The 16,234-nt window shown below is 42.9% G+C and overlaps 1 protein-coding gene across 4 annotated transcripts in view; it reads left to right on the top strand.

Moving 5' to 3' along the window:
- Positions 1–2,883: 2,883 nt before the first annotated feature.
- TMEM45A (transmembrane protein 45A) overlaps positions 2,884–16,234 on the top strand; it is a 130,035-nt gene continuing 116,684 nt past the window's right edge. For 2 of the 4 annotated variants that reach the window (XM_066347806.1, XM_066347805.1), the window contains exon 1: positions 2,884–3,170. The gene's annotated coding sequence lies outside the window, so the exon portion shown is untranslated. The remainder of the gene's footprint in view (positions 3,171–16,234) is intronic. The other 2 variants (XM_066347801.1, XM_066347799.1) reach the window with 1 other exon arrangement.

Here is a 16,234-nt window from a genome sequence, read left to right as displayed (position 1 = left end):
GCACCACCACAGGTCAGGCTATTTATGTGTTTTGCGTTGTTTTCTTATTTTCTTTTTGATGACTGCAAGGTCTGTTTCAATCTTGACATTGGTAATCTGAGTCTTTTCTCTTTATTTTTTTGTCAGTTGTGCTAGTGGTTTGACACTTATATTGATCTTTTCAAAAACCTAGCTTTTTGTTTTAACTTTTCTTTTTTTTTCTGTATTTTTCTGAAGCCGGAAACGGGGAGAGACAGTCAGACAGACTCCTGCATGCGCCCGACCGGGATCCACCTGGCACGCCCACCAGGGGGCTATGCTCTGCCCACCAGGGGGCGATGCTCTACCCCTGCGGGGCGTCGCTCTGTTGTGACCAGAGCCACTCTAGCGCCTGGGGCAGAGGCCGAGGAGCCATCCCCAGCGCCCAGGCCATCTTTGCTCCAGTGGAGCCTCGGCTGCGGGAGGGGAAGAGAGAGATAGAGAGGAAGGAGAGGGGGAGGGGTGGAGAAGCAGATGGGCGCTTCTCCTATGTGCCCTGGCCGGGAATCGAACCTGGTACTTCTGCACGCCAGGCCGACGCTCTACCACTGAGCAAACCGGCCAGGGCCTTGTTTTAACTTTTCTATAGTCTTGTGAAGATGGAAGTTTAGATTCTGTACTTCACCTTTGCTGGTATGGGTGTGGGCAGAACCCCAGTTTATTCTGTGGTGTTGGCTGCAGTATGGCCTTTACTATCTCAGCTTTGTTGTTGTTTTAGGCTCCCCTTTCCTGGTCCTTTGGCTAGAGAGAACAAGCCTTTGCTGGCTCCAAGTCTGGGTCAATAAGGCAAAAAGAAAACCCAGAGAACTCACTATCATGTCATTCCATGGGTCACTAGATTTCTAGCTGGTGTGTCATCTTCCTCTTCTTATGTTGGTTTACATATATGTCAGCCTTTTTAGCTGTACTAACAGGAGAAATGGGGAAAATTATATTAACTCTATCTTATTCTTGCAAGCAGAAGGTACACTCTTGTCTGATTACAAGTGTTTCAGAAAGACAGACTTTTGATTGATTTCAAAGGCCAACCCTTCATTTTGGGTTTTCTTGATTGCCGGAGGAATTGAGTGTTGTGAGTCCACTCAGTTTCCCAGTTTACTTGGTAAACAGGGCCCTGAATTTTTTTGGAGGGCTTGTGGAAATGTGATAACATTGCGATCAGGGTGACGGAGACTGATGGGTTGACTAGCCCACTGTGGCATACATACCCTAGGTAACCCCCTATTGAACTCCACCTCTTGGCTTTTAGGATGTGTAGGAGCTAAGAATAAACTCTAGGAGATAAGAGCAGCTGCTTGCTGACGTCCAGAAAGAAACTGGGGACTCAGCCCTACAGTTGTTGCAAAGAAAAGAATCCTGCCAGCAATCTGAGGGAGTTTGGAAGCAGATTCTTCCTGAATCAAGCCTCCAGATGAGAATGTAGCCCGGACAAAGCCTTGATTGCAGCCTTGCCAGACCCTGAGCAGAGGATCCAATTAAGCCATGCATGGAGTTCAGATCTTCAGAAACTGCAATAATAAATGTGTGGTGTTTCCAGCTACTATATTTGTGGACTAAACTTGTGGTAATCTATTACATATATAGCAATAGATAACCAATACACCAACCAAGAGGACATCAATATGTGGTGAAAGCTTTGGACATAAGAAGGTAAAGGCAATCTCAATTAATTCTGACTCACCCATTCCTGGAAAACAGCATTTAAATTTATGTCCCCGTTACGCAGGAATTGGTCCATTTCACTTAGTTATGTTTATGTGTTTTGAGTTGTTTTCTTATTTTCAATATGTTCTGCGAACATATTGTATATAGGAGATCTTGGTGGTATGCTGAGATAGGCTTCTCTGCATCTTGGTAGCCTCATCTTAAAATAGAGATAATTATAATATCCACTTTATAAGGTGGATATTATAAAAATTAAATACGTGGCTCAAGATGTTTATAGTACAGAACCTGGCACTTTCAATGTGTGTGGCCCAAAGAATGTGGCCCTCGCCATTTTAATATTTCAGTGAGGTCATATTTCTGTCAACATCTTTAAGCTATAATGGCAAGTGATTTGCAAATCTCCATGCCCCCCCCCCCCCCCAACTCACACCAAATTAATGAACCAATCAGTCAACCCTTCCACGATTTCCCTAGATCAAAGCATTGTTAGGGGTAATACTAATTTCTTATAGAACCAAGCAACAACCCCCACTCCCCGCCCCCATCTGACATCAAAAACAACAAACCCACCAAAGTACTCTTGTAACCAGTCCTGGCCTTTTCTCCACAGGTAACAACCATTTTCCGGTTAATAAGGATTTCAATGAAGGCTTCATTAAGGCTTTTCTGCCAACAGAAGAACACTGTCCTCAAGGAAGAGAGAGGCTCTTGGATTTTACAATTTGCTCCCTAGAGAAAGGGGAGAGAATGAGGTCCTGAGGCCTGGCCTGAACCTGTCCAGTCTCCGAGCCCCTTCCACTCGGAAATGCAGGGGAGTTAAGAGAGCACTTGGGCGCTCCTTAATTTCAACCCAGGAATAGATGGAAATGATCCTATTCAAATCAGCCTGTCTAAAAGGACGGGCATAACAGAGGCCTGGGTGCGGGGGGTCCCCCCTACCCCGCCCCAGGGATCCTCTCGCGTTCGCTTGCTGCCGCCGACTGCCACATCAGCGCCCGCGCTGCACTTCCAGGTTTCCTTAAGAGGATGGAGCGGACTGGCTGGGCGGGTGGGGGCGGCCCCCAGGACGGAGGGGCGGCCCGAACAGCCAATAGGGACCAAGCGAGAAACCGCGGCCACCAATGAGCTGGAGCTTCGGGTATCCGCGGCGGCCGTGATTCGTGCCCCGCGGGGGAACCAGCTGAGGCACATCTGGACAGCTGCGCTGAGGAGCTGAGCAGCCCCTTCGCGGGCCAGACGTTAGCTGAGCACGTCCCCCACGTCTTCTCCTTCTAGCCACTAATTGTTTATTCATTTTCCCAAAGAAGCAACCAAGGATCCAAGTTTAAAACTTTCCCCCCCCTCTAATGCGAGACAGGGCCAGATTCCATACAACACACAGTTTAATTTTCATGGGGCTCTGGGATCAAAAGAACAGAAACAACAACAACAAAAGCCCAGAAAAAGTGGGAAAAATAAAGTGTTGAGTAAACAGACCGAATTGGGTAAGTTTTGGATACGTGCTGGATATTGTATTTCTCCCGCTGTGATCTCTATTCTGAGTCTTTCTGCTGTTCTCATTAGTCTTCTCTTCATCAGGGAAAGAAAAAAAAAAAAAAAAACCTCTCCCTGCCACAAACTGCACAGAGCCTTGCCTTCCTTTTCTTCTGCGTTTCTAAGATTTCAATTTAATTTAACTTTTTGGTTATCTGTATACTATTTTAAAATTTCCTGGTAACAGAAATTTAACTGGAATCCTGTTGTAAACTTCTTCTTACTTCAAAGTTGAACCGACTGATAAGTTTATTTTTCTATTTTCTTTCTGTGAAAACAGATTATACATTTGTAAAGCCGAAATCTTTATACATCCTCTCCTCCCTGACTGTCTTGATAGAAGATCGAGAAAAATTATATGGCTTATTCAGAGTTAACAAAACTTTTGTTTCTGTTAATAAGATGTTTAATATTAGATTATTTAGAACCTCAATTATATAGATGATTGCTGTTTCACTTACATTTGAATGTAATTGTAACTCAAATGCGTCTTTTCTGTATTTTCCTATCTATATTGGGAGGCCCAAATTCTTTTAAGATTGTTAAAAAAGAGCATCTTAAACATGTGACAGATAACTGTGTGTATCAATAACTTTATACTGTAATTGTCTATTAATCCCATAATTCTATCAAAATACTACTCAGAGTGATCATTAGATGTGTATATTTGCAGATGGTTCTGGTTATATTTCAGGATGGAAATGATGGCAAATATTAGGTTAGGTGAGTGGCCTGAGGCTCATTCCATTTGAAACATCTATAATTCCCTCTGTTTAAGCAATGTTTTGGATTTCAGACCTTGTCATATATTACTTATTATAATGGCAAATATGGCTAGAATTGATCTTTAATTTATGGCTTAGAAGGCACTAGGTGGGAATTTGGTTCATAACTGCAAGTTGCAAAGCATGTTTTTGACTCAGAAAGGCAATACATACAATGAGTGGAACAGTTGAAGTAGTTTTCAGGGATGCAGGGTTAGAAGCAACAGTGTTACAGAGAAACAAAATAGAGAGCCTGCTGACCTGGCTCAATTCACAACCCCACTGTTTGACTTTAGGCAAGTTACTCAGACCATCTGTGCCTCAGTTTCCACCTCTGTAATGTGGAGGTAATAGCACCTACCTCGTGGGACTGTCTTATGGACTAATTGAGTTAGTATATGTTAAATATTTAGAATAGTTCTGGCAGATAGTAAATTTTTGCTGTTGTATTCACTCTTTTTTTTTTTTTTTACTTTGCAATGAACTTAGATTTTATTTATCACAACATCTATATTGATTTAGAAAATAGTAGTCCATTAAAGTGTTAAAACCATGTTATTTATTCAGCTTAAGGTTTTTGTGCAAATAGATTTATGTACTTACAATAATCCTATAACCTCCCCTCACCCTACCACCACTGGCTCAAGGGTTGCTACCATTTAGTGTACTAAAGGCCCAGACAAGACAGTGGATGCAATTTAGAAAAGAATCTTCTGATAAAGATTTGAAGATCTAGCTGAAGAAGTGAAAAATCATCCATAATATCCTTCATGATCCGGCCTCTGCTACACATTTAGCCTCATCTCATACCAATATCCACATTGCTTCCCTTGGTCCAGACAGGTTGTCCTGCTTTTGCTTCTCAGGAAGCATTATTCTTTCTCCTTCTTCAGGGTCTTGCAAGTACTGTTCCTTCTGCTTGGAACACTCTTTCTTACACACACACCACCTTTGATTAATATATTCTTAGACATCCTCCAGACCAACAATGCTATTTTAGGTTCTAGCGTCATTATGGCACAGTGAGAAAGCCCTGAACTATATAGGTTGTGAGAACTTGTTTCTAAACCTAGATCAACTTCCATCTAGATATGTACCTTGGGTTCTTCTTTTTTTGTTTGTTTGTTTTTTTCTTTATTTATTTATATTTTTCTGAAGTGAGAAGTGGGGAGGCAGAGAGACAGACTCCCGAATGCGCCCAATCAGGATCCACCTGGCATGCCTACTAGGAGGCAATGCTCTGCCTATCTGGAGTGCTGCTCAGTTGCAACCGAAGTCATTCTAGCACCTGAGGCAGAGACCATGGAGTCATCCTCAGCTCCCAGGCCACTTTGCTCCAATGGAGTCTTGGCTGCAGGAGGGGAAGAGATAGATGGAAGAAAGGAGAGGGGGAGGGGTGGAGAAGCAGATGGGTGTTTCTCCTGTGTGCCCTGGCTGGGAATCGAGCTTGGGGACTTCCACACGCCAGGCTGATACTCTACAGCTGAGCCAACTGGCCAGGGCTATTTATTTATTTAGATTCAATTGTTGATAGATACGTATTTATTACCATTTTGCTCATATTTTTAATTTTTTTTTCTTCTTAAAGAAGATCCTTTAACATTTAATGTAATACTGATTTGGTGGTGATGAACTCCTTTAGCTTTTTCTTGTCTGGGAAGCTCTTTATCTGTCCTTCAATTCTAAATATTCAAATTGATGGAAAGCAAGGACCTATGACCTACAACCAAGATTCTCTACTAGAGAATCCTTGCTTTCCATCAATTTGAATATTTCTTGACAATCCCTTCTGGCTTGCAAAGTTTCTTTTGAGAAATCAGCTGACAGTCTTATGGGAGCCTCTTTAGGCAACTAACTGCTTTTTTCCTGCTGCTTTTAGAATTCTCTCTTTGTCTTTAAACATTTGCTTTTTAATTATATATGATGTGTCTTTGTGTGGTCCTCTCTGGGTTCATCTTGTTTGAGACTCTCTGCATTTCTTGGACATGTATGTCTATTTCCTTCCTTAACCAGGTTAAAGAAGTTTTCCATCATTCTTTTATTCTTTCTTTCTTTCTTTCTTTCTTTCTTTCTTTCTCTCTCTCTCTCTCTCTCTCTCTTTCTTTCTTTCATTCTTGGTTGATTGATTTCAGAGAGAGAGGAAAGGAGTAAGACACAGAAACATCAATCTGTTTCTGTATGTGCCCTGACTGGGGAACGAACCAGTAACTTGCATATCAGTACGATGCTCTGAACAACTGAGCTGTCCAATCAGGGCCCGTCATTATTTTTTTCAAATAGGTTTTCAATGTCTCCCCCTATCTCTTCTCCTTCTGGCACTGCCATGATGCAAATGTTGGTTTGCTTCTTAATGTTGTCACAGAGGTTCTTTATGCTATCCTCATTGTTTTGGATTCTTCTTTCTTTTTGCTGTTCTGACTGGATATTTCTTGCTTCCTTATATTCCAAATCATTGATTTGGTTCTTGGGTTCATCTACCCTACTGTTAATTCCTGTTAAATTATTCTTCATTTCAGCTAGTGTATCCTTCAATTGAGTTACTGGTGGTTTTTTTTTTATGCTGTTGAGGTTCTCACTAAGTTCATTGAGCATTCTTATAACCAGTGTTTTGAACTTTGCATCTAGTAGATCACCTTTCTTCATCTTGTTCAGTTCTTTTTCTAGAGTTTTGTTCGGTTCTTTCATTTAGGGTATGATTCTTTGTCTTCTCATTTTGACAGCTCCTCTCTTCCCTGTTATTGTTTCTTTTTTTTAAGTTTTTTAAAATTTTATTTATTCATTTTAGAGAGGAAGAGAGAGAGAGAGGAAGAGAGAGAGAGAGAGAGAGGAGAGAGGAAGAGAGAGAGAGAGAGGAGAGAGGAGAGAGAGACGGGGGGAGGAGCTGGAGGCATCAACTCTCATATGTGCCTTGACCAGGCAAGCCCAGGGTTTTGAACCGGCGACCTCAGCATTTGCAGGTCGACGCTTTATCCACTGTGCCACTACAGGTCAGGCCCTGTTATTGTTTCTATGTGTTAGGTAGAGCTGATATGCCTCCCAGGCTTGGAAGAGTAGCTTAATGCAATAGGTGTTCTGTAGGGTCTAGTGGCACTGTTTCCCCAGTCTCCCAAGCTGGGCACTCAAGGTGCACCACTGTGTGGGCTGTTTACAGCCTTCTTATTGCAGCTGAGCCTTGATTCCTATTGGTACCTCAATGGGAGGGATTTACTCCTAGGCCAACCAGCTGCTGTGACTATCGGCCACTAACTTCTGGCCACAGTTGGAGATCAGCTGTGCAGGGGCCCACCCCATGGAGTGAGGCTTACTTCATTGGGGCTCTGGTGTCTGCTGAGTCTCACCTTTGAGTGTGCCACTTGTGGAGATGGTGTGGTGGTGATGCTTCAACGTGGACTAAAGTTGTCTACTAGGTGTGTTGGCTCTTGGCTTCCTGGAATGTGCAGGCCAAGTCAGCTGCTGCTTGCAAGTCTAACTGTGCCTGACTACAAAGTTATCTGCAGATGGCTGCTACTTGTGCTGGGCTTAGCGGTACGCAAGAAGAGCCAAGGTGCGAACCAAGGGTGGCTGCTGCCTTTGCAGGCCTTGGGATACTTAACAAGGGTCATGGGGCACACTGAGACTAGATGCTGCTTATTTGAGAGATTTTAGGAAAATCTGAAGTATGACCAAGGCAAGCCATTTGTATGAAAAAGCCACTGGAAACAGCTTGGGTGGGCCTGAAAGTTGGGTGAGGCAGGACTTCAGGGAATCACCAGGGCAGGACAAACAGTGATAGCTAGGTGGATGGAGATTCAGATATAGTGGCTGCCTGTGAGCTGTGTTAGGGTAGCGCTCAGAAAAGGAAAAATGGCCTCTGCCAGCAGTTCTACCTGGCAGAGAGCTGCCCCCTAGCTTTTGCTCTGATGCCAGACAATTCAGTTCCTCCCTATATGCCTCTGGTGTCTTTCAAGTGGCTGCTGCAGCACTGGGACTCAGAGGGTGTGAGTCCACGTAAGTCTGTCTGTGAGCTATCCCTTTAAGAGGGACTGCCTGGGACTCCAGCAACCCTCAGTCTCCTTCAGCCATGAACCCTGCTGGTTTTTACAGCCAGAAATTATGGGGACTTCTCTTCCTGGCACTGGAACCCTGGGATAGAGTCCTGGTGCAGGGTTGGGACCACTTATTCTTTAGGAGAGATCTCTTTAGCTGAAATATCCCTTGTGATTTTTAACCACAACACATGGGTATAGGACCAGCCCACTCTGTGTCTTCACCGCTCCTGCCAGTCTTGATGTGGCTTCTTCTTTAATTTTTTAGTTGTAGGACTTCCCATTTCCTGATTTCAGGTGGTTCTACATGATGGCTGCTTTGTAGGTTAGTTGTAATTTTGATGGGGTTGTGGAAGGGAGCAAGCGCTGCATCTGCCTATGCCCCCATCTTGACCGGAAGCCGTTGTGCGCATGCTCTTCAGTGCCTTCCTTCCCAGCTGCCCCTGCTGCACATCGGTTTTCCCTGGTGCCATTCTGACCTTTGTGCTAGCAACTATTAGCGCTGACCACTCGTTAGCATGCACTGTGAAATGCTGTGAAGGACAGAGTCTTGTGTGTGTGGGGGGGAGTGATAGAATTCATTAAGTGCCTTAGAAAGACCTAGAAGGTTCTGAAGCTGCAGAGGATGGAAAGATGACTGCTTATTGTATGATGGCTTCATGGAAATGGCATTTCTGGGAAAGATTTTTGCCAAACAGTTTTAATGGAGGGGAAAGGGCTCGTAGAACAATAGCAGATGGCAGGCATTTTAGGAGGAAGAGAACAAGCCTGGGAAAAGCGCTGAAGCTGGGAAGTGGATCTACGTGGACGCTGAAGTGTAATGCAGGACAGACTGTGAAGGGTTAGGGAGTGGACCGGCCAGGAAGGTGGGAGAGTGGGGGGTTGGCATGGAGAGCCTGCTGGGGAGGGAGAGGTTGTGGAGGTAGATCGGTGAGGTGGGGGCTGAACTGGCAGCAGTTCCACAGGGAAGGTGTTTCAGGGATGATTTGTCTCTGTAGCCTGGCCTCGACCTTCTGTCCAGCGTACCCTCCCTATCTGCTCCGTTGCCGCTGTGACCTGCTTTCAAGGCCTGTCGGCTCTGTGTGCAGGGTGGTCCCAGTGAGTCTGGACCCCACGTTTTGGACTCGCTCTGTGGTGGCTGTCTTGGAGCCCTGCTGAAGGGGTCGGCATCCAGGCTACTTCCAGGCTACAGTTCAGAAACAGGCCACGCCCTGGAGTCTTTGACGTGGGTGATTGTTGCACCTCTCACCTGCCCCCATACACGCAAACTGTGTGCAGAATAGCTCTTGCTCAGCCCGCTGAGAGAATTGTCTATCACACGTTAACACTTACCACTTTGTTATTCGCAATCATTGAAGTAGATAAAACTTGTAATATAGGCCCTGGCTAGTTGGCTCAGCGGTAGAGCGTCTGCCTGGCGTGCGGGGGACCCGGGTTCGATTCCCGGCCAGGGCACATAGGAGAAGCGTCCATTTGCTTCTCCACTCCCCTCCTTCCTCTCTGTCTCTCTCTTCCCCTCCCGCAGCCAAGGCTCCATTGGAGCAAAGATGGCCCGGGCGCTGGGGATGGCTCCTTGACCTCTGCCCCAGGCACTAGAGTGGCTCTGGTCGCGGCAGAGCGATGCCCAGGAGGGGCAGAGCGTCGCCCCTGGTGGGCGTGCCCGGTGGATCCCGGTCGGGCGCATGCGAGAGTCTGTCTGACTGTCTCTCCCTGTTTCCAGCTTCAGAAAAATACAAAAATACAAAAAAAAAAACCCCAAAAAAACCTTGTAATATACACGGAAGTGGGGAGGCAGTTCCGAGATCTCTTCCTGTCTCTTCCCCCAGAGCACTGAGCTGTCAGAGAGAACCTGAGTCTGACCCTGGTGCTGCTGCTGACCACCTGTGTGACCTTGGGCATGACACAGAGCCATTAGCCCTTTGAGTAGTGAGTTTTCTTCATGCTTGCTGACCCCCAGGAGTGAGTTTTTTTCCTCAAAAAATGAAATTAGTTCCAGTTCCAGTTTTATTAACTTAAAATCATGTTTGTTTGATAACCAATTTATGAAAACAAGAAGAACATACATTTGCCTTTTTTAAATGTTGCTTTACACATTTTTAAAATATATCAATTTTACTCTGGATGGTCAGGAGGCACGAGGATATTGATACATGAACGTTCGTAACTATTCAAAGGACTATGGCCCTCTCTGTGTCATTGTCTGTAAAATAATCTTTAAGGTCTAAAAGGTCTAATAATCTAAAATAATAATTAAGGATCTTAATTTATCTTTCTCCCCCACCATCCTTGGGACAGTCTTTTGCTTGAAGATGGCTGTGATGCATCTATGGCTAACATTTTCTGACCACTTAATACATGGTCAACATTGTTCTAAACCAGGGGTAGTCAACCTTTTTATACCTACCGCCCACTTTTGTATCTCTGTTAGTAGTAAAATTCTCTAACCGCCCACCGGTTCCATAGTAATGGTGATTTATAAAGTAGAAAAGTAACTTTACTTTATAAAATTTAAAAAAGCAGAATTACAGCAAGTTAAAGCATATAATAATAATTACTTACCAAGTACTTTATGTCGGATTTTTGCTAAGTTTGGCAGAATAAACCTTTACAAAACAACTTACTATAGTTAAATCTATCTTTTTATTTATACTTTGGTTGCTCCGCTACTGCCCACCATGAAAGCTAGAACGCCCACTAGTGGGCGGTAGAGACCAGGTTGACTACCACTGTTCTAAATGCTTTACGTGCCTTAGCTTATGTAAGCCTCTCAACAACCCAGTCAGTGAATGTTGGTACTTATTAGTTGAGGAAACAGAGACACAGGTAGATTAAGAAAATTGCTTACAGTTACACAGTAAACGAATAGCAGATGTGGACTCAGTGTGACACCAGAGCCTAAGCCTTAACCATTAGTCTATACTGCCTTCAGTCTAACACAGCTGTGGTGATGGTAGTCAAGAAGTCCATGGAAGAAGGATCATTGAAGCGGCAGGGGACATTTGAAGAAACAAGTCGGTAAAATTTCCCCAGAAGGGTCAGAATAGCATCATGAGTCTTGTTTGCAGGCTGTGCTGCACACGGAAGCAGGAGATGCTTTACCGGCTTATTCCATGGAGTTTATTGCAGACACGCTGTCTTTTCATCCTGTTTCAACAGAAACCACCTTAGTCCTGGACTTAAAGTACATGTTGAATAAATGTCAGTTAGATCAGTGGTCCCCAATCTTTTTTGAGCCACGGACTGGTTTAATGTCAGAAAATATTTTCACGGACCGGCCTTTAGGGTGGGATGGATAAATGTATCATGTGACCAAGACAAGCGTCAAGAGTGAGTCTTAGACGGATGTAACAGAGGGAATCTGGTCATTTTTAAAAAATAAAACATTGTTCAGACTTAAATATAAATATATAAAATGGAAATAATGTAAGTTATTTATTCTTTCTCTGTGGACCAGTACCAAATGATCCACGGACTGGTACCGGTCCGTGGCCCGGGGGTTGGGGACCACTGAGTTAGATGATTATCTTCTTTGAAAAACTGAAACGGTATAAAAGTCAAAAGTAGTGGTTTCCCCTTTATTTACCTGCTTTCTTCCCATTTTACTACTTTTTCCAGAGTAAACTTTTGCTAATACAATAGTTGGATCAGTTCCAATCTGTCTCTAAGAACCCACTCACAGGTATAGTGCTAAACATAAATGTAATTTGAAAATACAAATGAGACCACAGTATTTTATTTAAAAAAAAATAGGGAAGCTACAAAATGTTCCAAGGCTTACGGGAAAATAGGGCAATTTCATGAACGTATTCTACCCCTATTTCTTGAGCATTCTGGCTTCTTGTCTGATTTCTGGATATGCTGTGGTTTTGAGATAAGAACTTCATGGTGAAGGCCAATCTAAGGCAATCTGGGGTGTCCTGTTTCAATCATACCCGATATAGAGTTCACATCATTTTGGAAATTCATTATTTAAAATTTTAATGTATATTCAACTTAAACTATCATTTGAAAAATATATATATATATATTTTTACAGAGTCAGAGAGAGGGATAGACAGGGACAGACAGACAGGAACGGAGAGATGAGAAGCATCAATCATTAGTTTTTCATTGCGCATTGTGACACCTTAGTTGTTCATTGATTGCTTTCTCATATGGGCCTTCAGCAGACCGAGTAACCCCTTGCTCAAGCCAGCTACCTTGGGCTCAAGCTGGTGAGCTTTTTGCTCAAACCAGATGAGCCCGTGCTCAAGCTGGTGACCTCGGGGTCTCAAACCTGGGTCCTCCACATCCCATTCCGATGCTCTATCCACTGCGCCACCGCCTGGTTAGGCTCATTTGAAAAATATTTTGACTTGCTTTTGACCTCACTGCCTTAATGTAGTCACTCTTTTTAGTATAACACACTGATTAAGCACATAGAGCATGGAGTCAGACTGTGCGTGTTTCCATCCCAGATCTGCTTCTTGCTAATGTACCTTGAGCTAGTCACTTTCTCTAGGAGGCCTATTTTATCTGCAGAATGGGGTTGTCAATAAACATTGAGTGGGAGAATCAATTTAAGTCATTTAGCATAGTGTCTGAATCTTAGTAAAGCCTATACACGTAAGCACTTCATTTTTTTTTATTGTGGTAAAATATGAATAAAACGTGCCATTTTAATTGTCTCTAATTGTATAGTTCAGTGGCATTAAGTACATTCACATTGTTGTGCAACCATCACTATTATTCACCCTTAGAATTTTTCTTTTTGGTATTTTTCTGAAGTTGGAAACGGGGATGCAGTCAGATAGACTCCTGCATGCTCCTCACCAGGATCCACCCAGCATGCCCACCAGGGGGCGATGCTCTGCCCATCTGGGGCGTTCCTTTGTTGCAACCAGAGTCATTCTAACACCTGAGGCAGAGGCCACAGAGCCATCCTCAGCGCCCGGGCCAACTTTGCTCCAATGGAGCCTTGGCTGTGGGAGGGGAAGAGAGAGACAGAGAGGAAGAGAGGGGAAGGGGTGAAGAAGCAGATGGGTGCTTCTCCTGTGTGCCCTGGCTGGGAAGCAAACCTGGGACTCCCGCACGCCAGGCCGACGCTCTACCACTGAGCCAACCGGCCAGGGCTCTTCCTTAGAATTTTACATCAAACTGAAACTCCATATTCATTTAAATAATAACCCTCTTTTACCCTTACTCTCAGCCTCTGATAACCACTATTCTGTTTTCTGTCTCTATGAATTTGACCACTTAGATGCCTCATATAAGTGGAATTATACAATATTTGCCCTTTTACAATTGGCTTATTTCATTTAGCATAATGTTTTCAAGGTTCACCTATATTATATCATGTGCCAGAATTTCATTAGTCATGCATTGCTTAATGTTGGAAATACAGTCCAAGAAATGCATCCTTAGGCAGTTTATTCCTTGGGCAAACACTTACACAAACTTGGATGGTAGCCTACTTCACACCTAGACTTTATGGTATAGCCTATAAGAGTGTATCCTAGGCTACACTCTTATACAGCATGCTACTGTGCTGAATACTGTAGGCAATTGTAACACAACGGCAAGTATTTCTATCTCTAACACAGACAAGGTACAGTAAAAATATGGTACAAACGACAAAGTGTGTCCTATGTATGAGCATGCCTGGTGGGGGTGGGGGCAGGAGGAAGGCTGTGGGGGGAGGCTTCTTCTGATGGGAAGTAGAACTCCGGAGAAGGATGGAGAATGTGCGAGAGGGAAGGAAGGGAAGGTGAGAAAAAGGGACAGCAGAGTATGGAAGAGAACCAGAAAAATAGAGCTTGGAACAAGAAATAATAAAAGAGAAAGGGGAAGAAGCATAGGCGGATTAAGGTCCATTGAGGCTTCTGGCCCAGAAGAAAATATTGGGCCCCTTACATTAGAAAAAAGTGTAAAGTTGGGGTTTTGGGGGACTCTTCAGAAGTTGGGGCCCAGGGTGCGCAGTGTGTCAGCCCTTTACGTCTGCCTCTGGGGAGGAGAGAGAGGGAGAGAAGGAAGAAGAGAGGAACCAGCTTGGGAGGACAGAGAGATCAAGAGAAACAGGAAGGGAAGTGCGTGTGTGTGTGTGTGTGTGTGTGTGTGTGTGTGTGTGTGTGCAGGGGCTTCCCTCCACCTTAGCTCCCACACCAACTCTAGGCCCAGACCTGGGACCTGGGGTGGACGCAGGGTGGACAGACATCATGCTGCGTCTCCTCATCTATTTAAACCACACAGAGCTAGCAGCAAGTTCAACGACTTAATTAGGTCCAGCCTTTCCTTTCAACGTCAGAAACAAACATTTTGCTTATAGTTCATTTTAATCTTATGGGACCACTGTCGTATATGCAGTTCCTTGTTGATGGAAACATCACTATTCGGTGCTTGGCTGTATTTTTTTAAGGGCAAATAATGTTCTATTGTATGTATACACCACTCATCTGCTGAGGGACATCTGAGTTGTTTCCATCTGTGATGGTTAGTTTTTCTGTGTTAATTTGGCCAGGCTATGGTACCCAGATATTTGATCAAATATTTAAAATATTTCTATGATAGTATTTTTTAGGTGAGATGAACATTTAAATGACTAACTGTGAGTAAAGCAAGTTACTTCCCATAATGTGGTGGACCTCATCCAATTATTTGAAGGCCTTAATGGAAAAGAACTGATCTCCCTTGAAGAGGGAGTTCTGCCAGCAGACTGTCTTTGGACTTGAACTGCAGCTTCAGCTCTTCCTGGCTTTCCAGCCAGCTGGCTTACCCTGAAGATTTTAGACTAACCAGCCTCTACATGAGTGTAATTCATAAAATCTCTGTCTCTCTTTATATATGTAGATATTATATATTTTATGTATATATATTATATTTTATATAATATATAATATATAATATATAGATGTATTTTTATATAATTTAATATAATTATATAAATATATATATATGTTCTATAAAATGTAGAACTCTGACTAGTATACTATCTTTTGGCTATTGAAGATATCGCTACTGTGAACATTGTGTACAAATGTCTGTTGAAATTCTTGCTCTCAGTTCTTTTGTGTATATACCCAGCAGCTGCACTAATTTACATTTCCTTTAGTGGTATACGAGGGTTCCAGTTTTCCCCCATCTTTATTCTATTTCTTTTATAAATAATAGCGATCCTTATGAGTGTGAAGCGATATCTCATTGTAGTTTTGATTTGCATTTCCCTAATGATTAGTGATCTTGAGCATCTTTTTGACTGCTTATTGGCCATTTGCATTTCTTTTTTGGGCCAATGTCTATTCAAGTTCTTTGCTCTTTCTTAAGTCAGGTTGTTTTTGTTTTGTTATGGAGTTGTATAAGTTATTTATGTATGCTCGATATTAACTACTTATTAAGTTTATGACTTACAGATATTTTCTTCCATTACCTGGGTTGCCTTTTCGGCTGTCAGTTGCATCCTTCGATGTTCAGAAGTTTTTTATTTTAATGTAGTCCAATTTATTTTTTCTTTTGTTGCCTGTGGTTTTGGCAGAGAAATCTTTGCCAAATCAAATATCATGCGGATTTTCTTTGAAGAGCTTTATAGTTTCAGTTCTGATGTTTAGATTTTTTAATATATTTTGAGTTAATTTCTGTATATGATGAAGGGAGGGGTCCAACTTGATTCTTTTGTATGTAGATATCTAAGCAATTAACTTATCAATCATGATAATGTTCATCTTTATATAAACGTCATTAAAATAGACATAGCCATAGTATAAAAATATTGGTTCATTCTTGACTTATTTTTTAAATATGTCTAAAGTGCTAATATTTTTCTCATAAAATTACTCAAAATTTCTACTCTTTGTAACTTTTAATGTTTCTGTGTTAAAAGGGAATTGATTGCTGATAGCTTTCCTTCTTCCTTCCCTCCCTCCCTCCCTCCCTCCTTCCCTCCCTCCCTCCCTCCCTCCCTCCCTCCCTCCCTCCCTCCCTTCTTTCCTTCCTTCCTTCCTTGTCATTCCTTCTTCCCTTCCTCCCATTCCTCCCATTCCTTCCTTCCTTTACTCCTTTCTTCCTTCCAGACCCTCTTTATCTTTCTGTGGCTTTTAGAATTAAAAAGGCAGTAATTTCTGTTTGTTAAAAAAAACTGAATCAGGGAGTATAGAAAATTGAATCAGAGAGTATAAAGTTAAATGTAATGGTTTCCCCTTTATTTACCTGCTTTCTTCCATCCCACTACTCTCCCCAGAAGTAACCTTGGTTAAT

Source organism: Saccopteryx leptura, chromosome 8 (assembly GCF_036850995.1).
Source record: "Saccopteryx leptura isolate mSacLep1 chromosome 8, mSacLep1_pri_phased_curated, whole genome shotgun sequence".
In the NCBI taxonomy this organism is placed as follows: domain Eukaryota; kingdom Metazoa; phylum Chordata; class Mammalia; order Chiroptera; family Emballonuridae; genus Saccopteryx; species Saccopteryx leptura.
The sequence above is the reverse complement of the archived record's forward strand: the minus strand, read 5'-3'. Positions and strand labels throughout refer to the sequence as shown.